Source organism: Ambystoma mexicanum, chromosome 10 (genome assembly GCF_040938575.1).
Source record: "Ambystoma mexicanum isolate Mex_15411 chromosome 10, UKY_AmexF1_1, whole genome shotgun sequence".
Lineage (NCBI taxonomy): Eukaryota > Metazoa > Chordata > Amphibia > Caudata > Ambystomatidae > Ambystoma > Ambystoma mexicanum.
This window is the reverse complement of record NC_090932.1, coordinates 972,310,948-972,323,026: the sequence shown is the minus strand read 5'-3', so window position 1 is coordinate 972,323,026 and position 12,079 is coordinate 972,310,948. Positions and strand designations below refer to the sequence as shown.

The 12,079-nt window shown below is 42.0% G+C and overlaps 1 protein-coding gene across 1 annotated transcript in view; it reads right to left on the bottom strand.

Moving 5' to 3' along the window:
• SLC7A14 (solute carrier family 7 member 14) overlaps nucleotides 1-12,079 on the bottom strand; it is a 724,481-nt gene that overhangs the window by 663,037 nt on the left and 49,365 nt on the right. The gene's annotated exons all lie outside the window — the stretch shown is intronic.

Here is a 12,079-nt window from a genome sequence, read left to right as displayed (position 1 = left end):
ATCACACACATATGGTTACATAATGTGAGCATGGACATCATTCCACAGTCATAGCCCTGTGCACTAGAAATACGCATAGACCGTACTGGCGAATACCATCCCATATTATAGTACATCACAGTACGGTACAGCACACAAGACAACAAATAACCATATGGCATACCATCAGCATCAGTGCTGCAAATGGGAAACAAATATTACACTGGCCCCCCATCCCTTGTAGTGAAAGAGCCACGTGAGAAATGGGGGTGGTACAGAAGGGGGGGGGGAGCTAGAGGTGGAATCATGACAGGCAAATTGTATTCTTTTATATAGTGATGAGTTAAAAACGCTACAAATGAACATGGCAATATGCACATCTGTATTGTAGCATGTTAATCAAAAATAGAATGAGTGTTGCTTTGTTTTCTCCATCCTCAATGGAAGGTTAGAAGTACCAGCAGGTAATGTGAACCTAACCAACATGCATTCGGTATTTTACAGCTGCACTTCTAAGACTGAAGGAAACATAGTGGAAAAAAAAACATCAAAACGATTGTATTAATGGCTTCATAATAATGCAGTTTTATGCACCCCTACTTCTAATTTACCCAACATTTGAACCTCTTAAAGGACCTGCAATAGACCACAGCCACTCCTAATTACCCACTCATTGTCATTCATATATGTATCCCTCTAACATGAATTGATTCACATCTCACATTTATTTATTCATTTGCATTTTAAAGCGCTCACACAGCCCGGGGGCATGGAGGCGCGCTATCTGCTCTGCTGAACCAAAGAGTAGTGTTAAAAGGAAATTTGACAGATCCAGTGAGGCCGTGGGCTGCCTTGTTTCTTTTACAAACTGGACCACATCCTTTCAGAGCTCAGAAGTTAGTCTCAAAGCAATGAGGCTACCTGGTTCAGCCCCAGGACAGCCACCTACAAGGCTCACAGTTTTTCACTGCAGGTGCATTGTATGCGACTCGGGTTTAGACGTTTGGTTTCCTGTAACTGGAATCCAGGAGGAGCTTTTTGCCAGATCGAAGTTCCTGGCAAATCAAGCTTAATCCTTCACTGCATTGAGGGGATAAAAAGAAGTCCTGTAGAAAAGCAACTGCCCCAATAATCACAGGCATATGCAGTGGGTACACACCAGCAAAGACCCCACTGGACTGCTCTGGAGCTTCCTCACATTCAATGCAGATATAAGAAGAGATTGGCATTCTTCTCCAAGCAATGTCACTGCAGCAGGTCCCCGCCCCGGAGCTGTGCCCTCCCCTTCCACCGTGGACTCAGCAGAAACCTCTGATGATGAGGGTGGATCAACCGCTGTAGGCACATATCATAGCCTGATGTCTCTCAAGCGTCCCGCAAACAGGGTGCTTCTGCTTACACAGTCCTCATCCACATGCTGCCAAGGCTTTCATACCAGGTATTGAGACAGGAAGCCAGTACCCAAGCTTTCACCATGAACGTCACTGTGCTCACAACACACCGTGAGATATTAAAAGACTCATTTTGCCATTCTCATGTCTGACAGAGGAAGGTGTGCCATTTCACACAGCTTCCCGTGAGTGGATCTTTGCGATTTGGATGTGCAGTAATACTACGGGGTACTCAGCTCCCCGCCTCACTCTACCACATTGTCGGCCTCTGCTCACCCACAGGAATGGCCACATTCTCAATTTCATCACTTTCCCTGTCATTTGATCAACCTTTACAGTGGTCCTTATCCCTTTTCTCCTTTACCTGAACATCCTCTTCTGCAGGCTCCAGGGTCCAGTGTCCCAAAATAAAAATCACAAAAAACAACACCACTCCCTGCAAAATTGCAAAAATGGAAAATACAGAAAAAAAGGCCAAAAAGTCGAAAAGCCATTACACCAAACAGATAAAGGCGCACACACCAAGGTAATACGAATGAAAAGGGAGTCACACGTCTCATACCTCTCCAATACAGGTTTGCCCAATGGGTTTGCCAAGCAACTGTCAAGGTAAAAAACAATGGTCTAATGATATGATATGATATGATATGGCATTATAATGTGCCTATACACAAGTGTTTCAAGGCGCGACGAGGCAAGGGGGGGAAACAAAGGGACGAGAGACAACAATCCTACTAGTCCAGGTGTCATTCAGATCGCGCAAGTGCATGAGAGAGGGGGAGGGAAAAGTGTGAGGGGGAGGGAAAGGGGAGGGGAAAGTGCAGTACAGGGAGTAGTAGAATAATTAAGATAATAAAACAGCCATACGGTGGCAAGTGCAAGGTAAGTGCAGACATAAGTGCTGGTAGAGGACTGTAGGGAGACAGAAACAGTCCCTTGGTGCAGGGTTGCCAGGGAAGGCAGTGCAGGTGTGCAGCTGCCAGTGCCTGCGCCCGAATCAGACAAAGTGGGCAAGTGGTTTTAAACAGTGCAGATTTAGCCAGGATCTCCAAGCCCAGCTCAAGCACTTGAACTTTAAAAAGTTATCCCAACAAATTGTGTTTCCCTGCACCCAAGCACTTTTACGTGGCCACAACCAATCACATATATCTTATTACCAGAAACTGAATGTCGTCGAATTTGTTTAAGAACATTACTATTTCCAGCTTGAAAGGACACTGCAGCACTCAACACCCCACTCACTACTTCAAGTGATCTACTTTGCAGTGGTAGACTCAAGTATCAATGATCCCCATACTGTCCCACCATTCTTCACACCCCTGCAGGCCATCCAATGTCTCCTAGTTTAATAGTCCCTTTTCTCAAAACTCACTCACATTAAATCCAGTGCACTCACTTATGTACGTGTTATGTATTTATTGCATCGTATTTTATTTTATTTTATGGTTTTTATTGGGCAAAAACGTATCTTTGGAAAGCAAAGGACTGCTTTACAGAGTAATAGGGGAAACTTATGAAGGGATGAGTTATCAACAAGGGGCATAGCATAGTAGTAGGGAATCGAGCGATGAAAGGGGGGGGGTGAAAACCCAAAGATTTAGGAAACAGGGGGTTTACGCGAAGGAAAATTAGGAGTAACCAAGGGTTAACAAAGAAAAGGGTAGATTATCGGTTGGCAGAAGGAGTGGTAGAATGCATACAGCACGGGGGTTATGCAGGACAGGGTGAACGCTAGAACTGGCCCTGCAGAGCGGGTGAAGCACCAAGGGCGACGTTCAGTTTCTTGAAGTTCTATTGTTCAATTGTCACAACAAGTCTTTACAATGCTAAACACTTATTTCACAGCTAACTCCTGACTTCACTTTAGAGTCATGCAGCACTATTTTCTTATGCCTCCCTTTTTTCTTCCACTTGAACCTTTTTTAAACTAAATATTCTCACTCTAGACCACAGGTAATTGTTTTCAAAGAATGTACATATCAAACTGCTACTCTTCTCTTTTCTACTACTTGTATGAAGTATTGTTTTGTTGTACCTATCATGCAACGTTGTCAACCCCTAATTAACGTTTTGTTTAGTATTTGCTAAATTCTTTTGCTTGTAGATTGGTAAGTGCTTTTTTCATTTGCTCATAAAAATCTCAAAGTCACGTTCTGAAGTGGGGTTTCATTTTTTAAAACATGTCCAGCCATGTCTAGTGAAGCACCCTTCACCCATCACTCTGATGTATGCACCCCGCAATTTGCCTGAAGACAAACAGGGCAGACCCGGTTACTTATACAACTTTAAGCCAATTAGATTTCCCAAACTCCACAAAGCTTCTTTTTATTTCACTTTTAAATTGCCTCTGTTCGAGATGGGTGATATATAAAAGCTTTGGGTTCCGGGAGCACCGTTCTCTACCTCTAACTTTCTGATGAGTGCAGAGATATGATTGAAGTGTGTATATTCTGTCCCAGGACTTTATTGGGTGTTATTTTGCTCTGAATGAAGAGTTGAAGGCATATGCACACCAGGACCATTTAATGAGGGTTACAGGCCTTTAACATCTGGATAGCCAGAGGCTGGGTACCACAAAACTATTATACAATCCTCCCCCCTCTTTTGTGAGAAATGTGGGGTGCATTTAAAGACCCTAAACAGAAATCCCTTTCACCTGAAACACTGCTTTAAACGTTGCCAGCAAAAAAGACTGTGTTGCTTTTATTTCACCTGAAAAGCTGCAATTAAATATTGCCACCGAAAACGGGCGTGCTTTGCCTACCCTAAGCATACACTATGTTGCACCGGCCAATTACCTTTATGCTAACCTGAAATGTTGTATTTGTAACACATAAAGATGGTCTCGGGAGGAGCCACCAGATGTGGTTTACCCAATGTTCATATTAATCCCTTGTAGATGACATATGTAGTTCATCTGACAAACCAATCCTCTCCCCTGTTAGGTTTTTGGGTTTTAACTTTGTTTGTGACGTCACTAGTCAACAAAATGGAAAGACCGGCGCCTGGAGAGTGAGAGCCGTTGGAAATGTTGTGTTGTTCATGTTGCGATCTCTGTGATTTTCATTAATAAAGTGAACTTTGTCCTATGGCGCACTCTCCCGTTCTTGGGGCAGTTGATTTCCAGGGCCCAGTTCCTCTTGCACATAGATAGGGAGACTGCTAATAGTTCCCCTGCCATTATAGTACAGGGAATTGACTGCATCCATACTCCACTTTGCTGGTAGGCAATGACAGTATGTTATGAACATTACATGAGCTGTAATGTTGCTTAGGAGCTGTAGGAAAAGGAATCGTGCAGAACCTAGTGCACCTGTAGCATATTGTACTACATTTGCAAAAAGAAGTAATGCACCCACCAAGGCCAACCTCTCTAACCGCCCAGACCACTCATGCAGCTGCTTAAAGTCTTACATAATTGACAAGATGCCCAGAGCCAGCTGATTCAAATTCTAAAATGCCATGAAAGCATGACTCTCATGTGCACCCCCTTGCATCTTTGAATCAGGAATGACAGTCAACCATACAAAGACTCTTAAATTCAATTAATGTTTGGCCGCCATCATGTACAAAGGGTAGAGTAGACTGTACTCTGGAATACAACATCGATTGCAACTCTAACCACCCTCCTAATGAAGGGGAAATAGTGTTGGTGCATCAAAGATGAAGCAACAGGCCTAAAGACCATCCTCAGCCATCAGTGGTGCATGCAATATAGAAGAATGCATGGGTGAGTAGAAATCGAGGACAGAATCAACAAGTGCCTTGGTGGAGGCCACTGCCTCTTGCACCTGCTGCGGGCAGGCACCCTTTGATGCTTATGGGTACACTTGCACTTTCTGGCATCGCTCTGTGCGCGAGGGAAAACCACTGCAACGTAACTGCTATGTATTTGTCATCTCTTAGTATTGGTATTCATGGATAGTTATTGAGAGGTTATCTTAATCATAGTTTAGTGTTTCCTTTCACAGATTGTATTGTGCTTTAATTGGATGTGTTATCCTGAAATAAAGTCTAGTATAGATCACTTCTGATATTTTGGTTGACTCTTGGCATATATGTACTAAAATGACATAAAATACATATTATTTCACTAGTATTCAAAAATGGCATTGAACACTAAAAATGCAAACAAATACGTGAATTTGCCCCCACTTACTAATAGTGTTGAACCCACCTGTCGTGGTCTTTTTGGCCTTAGACCTGCCATTTCCAAAACAACTTGACACTCAATCAGAGGTGGTAATATGTTCCAATGGAACTGCTCTCAGCAAAAAGGTCATGTTGGTGTTATGCTGTTGGTGTTATGCACCTGTCCTTTCTGGCAAATATAATATTGTCCTCAAATGCAAAACCCATGAGAATGCCCAGTAGACTACAAGTGATTGTGTACTTTCATTAAATGTCAATCATTCTCAGAAGGGCCAAAATACATCTGTGATGCCTCTGAAATTTAAACAAAAACTGCTTCTAAACCCTTCCCAGATGGCAATTGCTCACATATGCCCATACATGCTCAGATATGTTACCTGTGTATTCGTTCTGGGTACGCATACCCCGTGTGCCCTCATCTCATCGACAGTAAAAGCCTACACACACACACAGAAAACAAGGTCTTCTCATCTGCACGCATCAACCGTTCAGGTTTTGCATCTTGCCTCTGCCTCCATTCTCAAAAAAGTTCAGTGTCCCATGTCTTACAGAAGAGGTCTGCAACCTGTGGTTCTTGGACTGTCTTGGACTACAACTTCCATCATCCCTAACCAGCATAGTCAATAGCCAGATATCATGGCAACTGTAGTCAGACACATCTGGACCATCAAAGGTTGCGGAACCCTGTCTTACAGGATCTGGCAACAAGGGGACATCAAAGTGGCAGACGTTGTGCTTGCTGTACAAGACCACTTCAAATCACATAATATATGTACAGGCACAACCCTTGCAAAGCAACAGCAATGAAGCCGGGCATTTTCCTCACAATACGACTGAGAGGAGGTAAAAAACACCTGGTACAGAGCAGAAATGTGAGGCTAAGATCCCAATTAAATCTCATGAAATATTGCCATAGTTACAGCATCCTCGAAATGTGGAGGGGGGTCCCTAGTTGCTAAGACACATCTTTAGAACGGATACTGCAATCTCTAAACCAGTTAAGCAAGCATTTCGTTAGAGGGAAACTGTGAACCAGGAACATAACATAAGTGCTGAAAGCAAGATGGTGCTGAGGGATTTAAGGCTGAGTCAGACAGGATGCACTGCTTGAGTGGCTACATTACGCAACTCAAGTTGGGATCCAATAAGGAAACACACATTCAGGTTAATTTCTGGATTGCCAGGCAGCATTCAGTATCGATCACTCGGTCATGACGCACGAAAAGCCTGCTTGAATGTGCATTCACCGCAGGACTTGGCAAAGCAGAATGCACAGTTCCATGGCGCAGCTTAACAATAAGGGCAGGCATGACGTTATTTTATTGGGTTTTATATAGGGCAACGGCTGCCGTTTATCAAGGTCTCCTCGCACTTATGCGATCCTGTCGAGTCTATCATTTTGGAAACAACTGTGTGTTTGACCATTGTGGCTTGCAGAGATCACATCACAAAGTGAACAGAGGAGTTATTTGTGCAATAAGCTAGAAACATAGAGGGTAGGAAAAAAGTATACAATACATGCAACAGTTACAAGACAAGTTAAATCATTCCATGGAAAGGCAACTCTCTATGCAAATATGAGGGATGGGCAAAACGAGATAGGTTGAATACATACACATGTATTGTACACCTATCAATCTACGTCTATTCCCAATATGGCATACTTTGGTAATTGAAACAGAGATACAAATCAGGCTATTGTATCTACTACATTATGATAATTTCATCCCATGATGAAATACTCCTAATCAGCTTCCAATACCCTATTAGGAATTGCATCTCTGCAAAGACTTCAATAGTCACAAGGGGAAGGGAGAACAACTATTGCCTTTTCGACCAATTGGCACCCTTGCTCCCTTAAAAACAAGGGTTGATTGTCATTTGATAAGAGGCCAGGAGAATAAAGAAGTGGACCACAGTCATTATTGCCATTCTCCTTCCAACCCCCAAGACGAAGTTACAATGAGAGGAAATGACTCATCGGTCAAGCTCCCACATGTTTGGAGAGGAAATTAGACCAGGTGAAATTTCACACCCAACCATCAAGCCGAACCTATAAGAATTCAGACAGCCACCCCATATAACCCAAGAACGTTTAAAACTGCAAAACAATCCATGGAGTGGCTATTTGCAAGCAGACAACCCGGGGCAGTTTATGGTCCTTCACTTCTTCAGTTTCCGTGAACTCTAATGGCCAGATCATGAACACTCGAGGTATGGCCCAATAGAAATAGTAGAGTCTTTACGCAGTCAAACTAGTCTTCGGGGCTCAGCCATACCCAATAGAGGAGAGGGAGGATTTCCAGATTGCCCTCCGCTAAGCATCGCCCACTTTCAACTTTTGTGACACAGTTGAGTCACAAAAATCATCGTATTCTTAGTTGCTCCTTTTGCATCAGGCAACGGCTGTGAATGGACTTCAAAATCCAAGTAGACCCAAGAAGACCACATATGACGGTTTGTTTCTGTGATACTGACAACCTTGATGGAGTCATTACAATAATTGTGTGCTGATGAGCTGGGAAAAGTTTGAAAGAGAATGCTGAGGTGATCGGCAGTGCGCTGTCGGTGCTCCTGTGGTCGGGAGTGAGAGTTCAGATTGAGAGATGATGGGTGGAGCCTGAAGCTGATAGGTCAGGTAAGTGGGAAGGTAGTCAATGAATAACTAAGGGCTATCATGATATGTTACCAGTTGGGGCGCACATATCTTTGTAAAAGGGTGGGGCCCCAGAGATGAACTTCGGGCAGCTTTGTTGAACTCAATCTTTGTGCGACCCAAAATTCTTACCAAGAAAGAGGTGGTCCTCATAGCAGGGAAGCACCAAGCCCTTGGTGGTATTTGAGCAATGGTCGACCCACAGATTACCTGACATGAAAAGGCATAGCTTCATGGCTGACAGAAGCACAAAGGAAAAGGCATAAAAGCAGACATAGCAACATGGCTGACACAGCATCACAGAGAACCGGCACAAAAAAACAGGCATAGAGACATGTCTGTGTCAAGCACAGAGGACATGGCATCAAAAACAGGCATAGCTTCATGTCCGGCAGAAGCACAGAGGGCATGGCATAAAAAACAGGCATAGCTTCATGTCCGGCAGAAGCACAGAGGACATGGCATAAAAGATAGAGACACGAGTGCATGGCTGACAGAAGCACAGAGGACATGGCATAAAATAGAAGTGACTGCATGGCTGATAGAAACACAGACGGCATGGTAAAAAAAAACATACATGCCCGGATGTCTGACAGATGTGCAAAGGACATGGCATAACAAACTGACATGGGTGGGTGGCTAACAGTTCTGTTTATAACAGGATATATCATGCATGTTGAGAGAATTCTCCCTGCCCTGAAAACACAGGGGGTGAATATAGATGGTAAGGTACTTTTAAAAGGTAGATTTGAGCTTGTCAGAGATTTGCCCACTCCTTAAGATTTAGGGTGCAGGTCTGGAGGAGTCAATCCACTCCTCGTAAAGATAGACATGCTCGTGAACTGGCTCTGCTGTAAAGATACACATTGGATTTGTGGGAATTAGCTTCTCCAGAAAGGTCATGACCTTTATTCTGAAGATGTGGTTCAGTTTATTGTATTGCAATTCTAAATGTAGCTGCACATCATTCATCATCTACATAAGAGCCATATTGTCCTCTTTTTCTAAGGGGCTGTGTGGAAGAGGACTGGGCAAGTCACACAACAGGAAATTCCACAAAACAGCTTCCTCTCCTCACACACTTTGGTGTTTCATATCCACCTGACAATAACGTGTCACAAAATACTTTCCAAAATAATTGGATTGAAGGTATATGAACTTAAAAAATCATATTATAATCTTTACAAAACACAGATATTCATACACATGTTAAAACATACAGATAAATGAACATAACGTTTTTTTTAAAGAATCTTGTTCTAAACAGCACCTAGCTAATTGGTCTAAATTCATCCAAATCTGGTCAATAGGAAGTAGTTAATGTTTCCATTAGTCAAACAATATAAATGAATCACTTAATGTATTATCCTTTAAATTGCTTTCCATTCAGGACTGTTGTAATATCTTTTGAAACAATGTGTCAACCCTCAACATGTGTTTCTAGAACCAATATGTTATTATAAAACGAAATTGAATAAATCTCATTAGCGTGTTCCATTGGATCTGTCTTCAGGACACTTCTTGTTTTCACCACGTTGTTACATTTGACGTGTTGTATAGTCTGGAATACTACATTCCAAAACCACCTAAAACCCAAACATACCTAAACATATATTATCACCATGTACCACTATTTTGTACTGTGGCAGACATTGTGGATATATCAGAAAACTAACCTGAAATTTCTTTTCAGCGTGTGAGGACATTTTGTTATTTTAATGTTCAGAATATTCTGGATTACTGTCCAAACGGGTTTATTCACTGTTGGGAAGAACCCAAATATATTTATTTTTTTATTTTTCGTTACTCCTATTAGCAGAATGTGCTCCTCTTTTTTTGCTACCTAATCTGTCAAGGCCACTTTTCGCTCCTGACCTCTCTTAGATTAGTGTTACAAGCATAGTTGTTTTGTCAATCTCCTAATAATTAGAATTAGAAAGCCCATGCACTACTTTCTTAATGCCTTTAACTTTTGGGTGATTTTTCATTGCGTATTTGTCGCACATAATTTATAACAAAACTCTGTACATCTTGTATGTAATTTAACCGCGGGATGCTGCTCCACAAGTAGATAGTTTATTTCTTTTTTTCTTTTTTTCCGTATTTTTCGTATGGAACGGATGTCTCTGTTAGCTCCCTGCGTGGTTCATCACCTATCCACAACGAAACAGAGAGAGAGAGTCATTACACATTTAGTGCTTCAGTACTAGCTCCTCCTTGTGCTGTGAGCCCCTTTACATCTACTCACATCAGTAAATCTTTTGCCAGCGCTGTTGGTTGTTTTATTCAAATAGCAACTACGAACACCTCCAACAGGAGCTGAGTACTTCGTCCACTCCTTATACAGGTGCCGCTTTCATCCTATACTATACAATGAGAACGTCTGTAGTAAATATAATATTCCTTCCTATTTTTACAGCCAAACGTTCTGGCATGTTTCATCCAGTCTCTTAGCCGTGCATTTGTGTCTCCCAGGTATACAGTCCTCACTGTGATTTCGCTATCACGAATGGTACTCAGCGAGCGACTGGCCATGTGATAAAGCGGTGTTCGCAATACGTAATTACGTGCGTTGTCACTGCTTAGGCGAATTCAAGCGGGCGCCATCTTGGTGCGGTTTATTTTGCAATTTAAAGATCACATCCAATCCTTTATACTCTCATGTACTTGTATTTGTGGGCACTAACGTGGGTTGGCTCATTTCCCAGCCATACCACAGTGTAATCCCGTGGACACTCTTTCTGTTATTTTCAGGCGACCATGGAAAGGGAGAAGGGACCACACGTACTACCTTCTCTCTTTTGCAAGGTGTACATTTTTAATGTTTATTTTCATCCCATTCATTAGTACGTATTATTATTACTAATACATTAAACATATTAATAATGTGCATTAAATATGTGTGCAGTGGATCATACGTCCACGAGATTGCATATCTCAATCCACCTTCCAAAATAGGAGTTATTAACAAAAAAAACATTTTTTTGTAAAATAGTCATAGTATTCTCCTGCATCATGTGCTGGCTCAGACAGGTGCCATCTCTATACAGTATAATTTACGTCTTTTAATTTGCATTTCTTTGTCCTGTGTTTGGTAATTATATACACCAAACTCCACCATGTGTCTCAATTTATGTTCATACCTTCCACCTTAACTTCAACAAGTCCACAATGTTAGCAAACATTACTTATTGATGTCATTAGTTATAGAGATGTGCTAAAGATGTCTCTTTTCAAAAACATGTGTAACCTTAGCTTTTTAATGGATACATAGACCCCATTCAATGGAAATATTTAAATCGTCCTTTACCGTGTTGAGTTCATATATTCATTTGTGTTCCAGTTTCCCGAGTCTAAGGTCCCTATCTCCTCCTCTTGGATGTGGATCCACTGTTTGGATGATAAACCAATGTATATCCTCATGGTCGTGTTTGGCAGACTTAAAGTGGCCCACTAATGGTTTATCTGTTACAGTATTTTTAACGCAGGAACCATGTTCACAAATACGCTGTCGTATGGGTCTCTTTGTTTTGCCAATATATAACAAGCCACAAGCACACCTAATGCCATATACAGCCCGTTTTGTGTTGCAGTTCGTGAAGGTCTTAAATTGCCATTTGCAGCCTTTTAGATCTATCTCTTTGATGTTACTCGTCAGACTGCATACCAAGCAAGTCCCTCATTTAAAGTGTCCCGTGACTGGTGGCAAGTTCCACAGAGTAGATTGTGTCAGATTTGTTTTCGAATCCACCGGTCTAAAAGTGTGAACCAATTTATCCCGCAAATTGGGCATGCGCTTAATCGTAAAACAGGGTTTTGTGATCGAAAAGTCTTCAGTGTTGATCCTGCCCCAGTTTATTAATATGCTTCTGTGCAACTCATTACTTATCGGCGAGAAAGT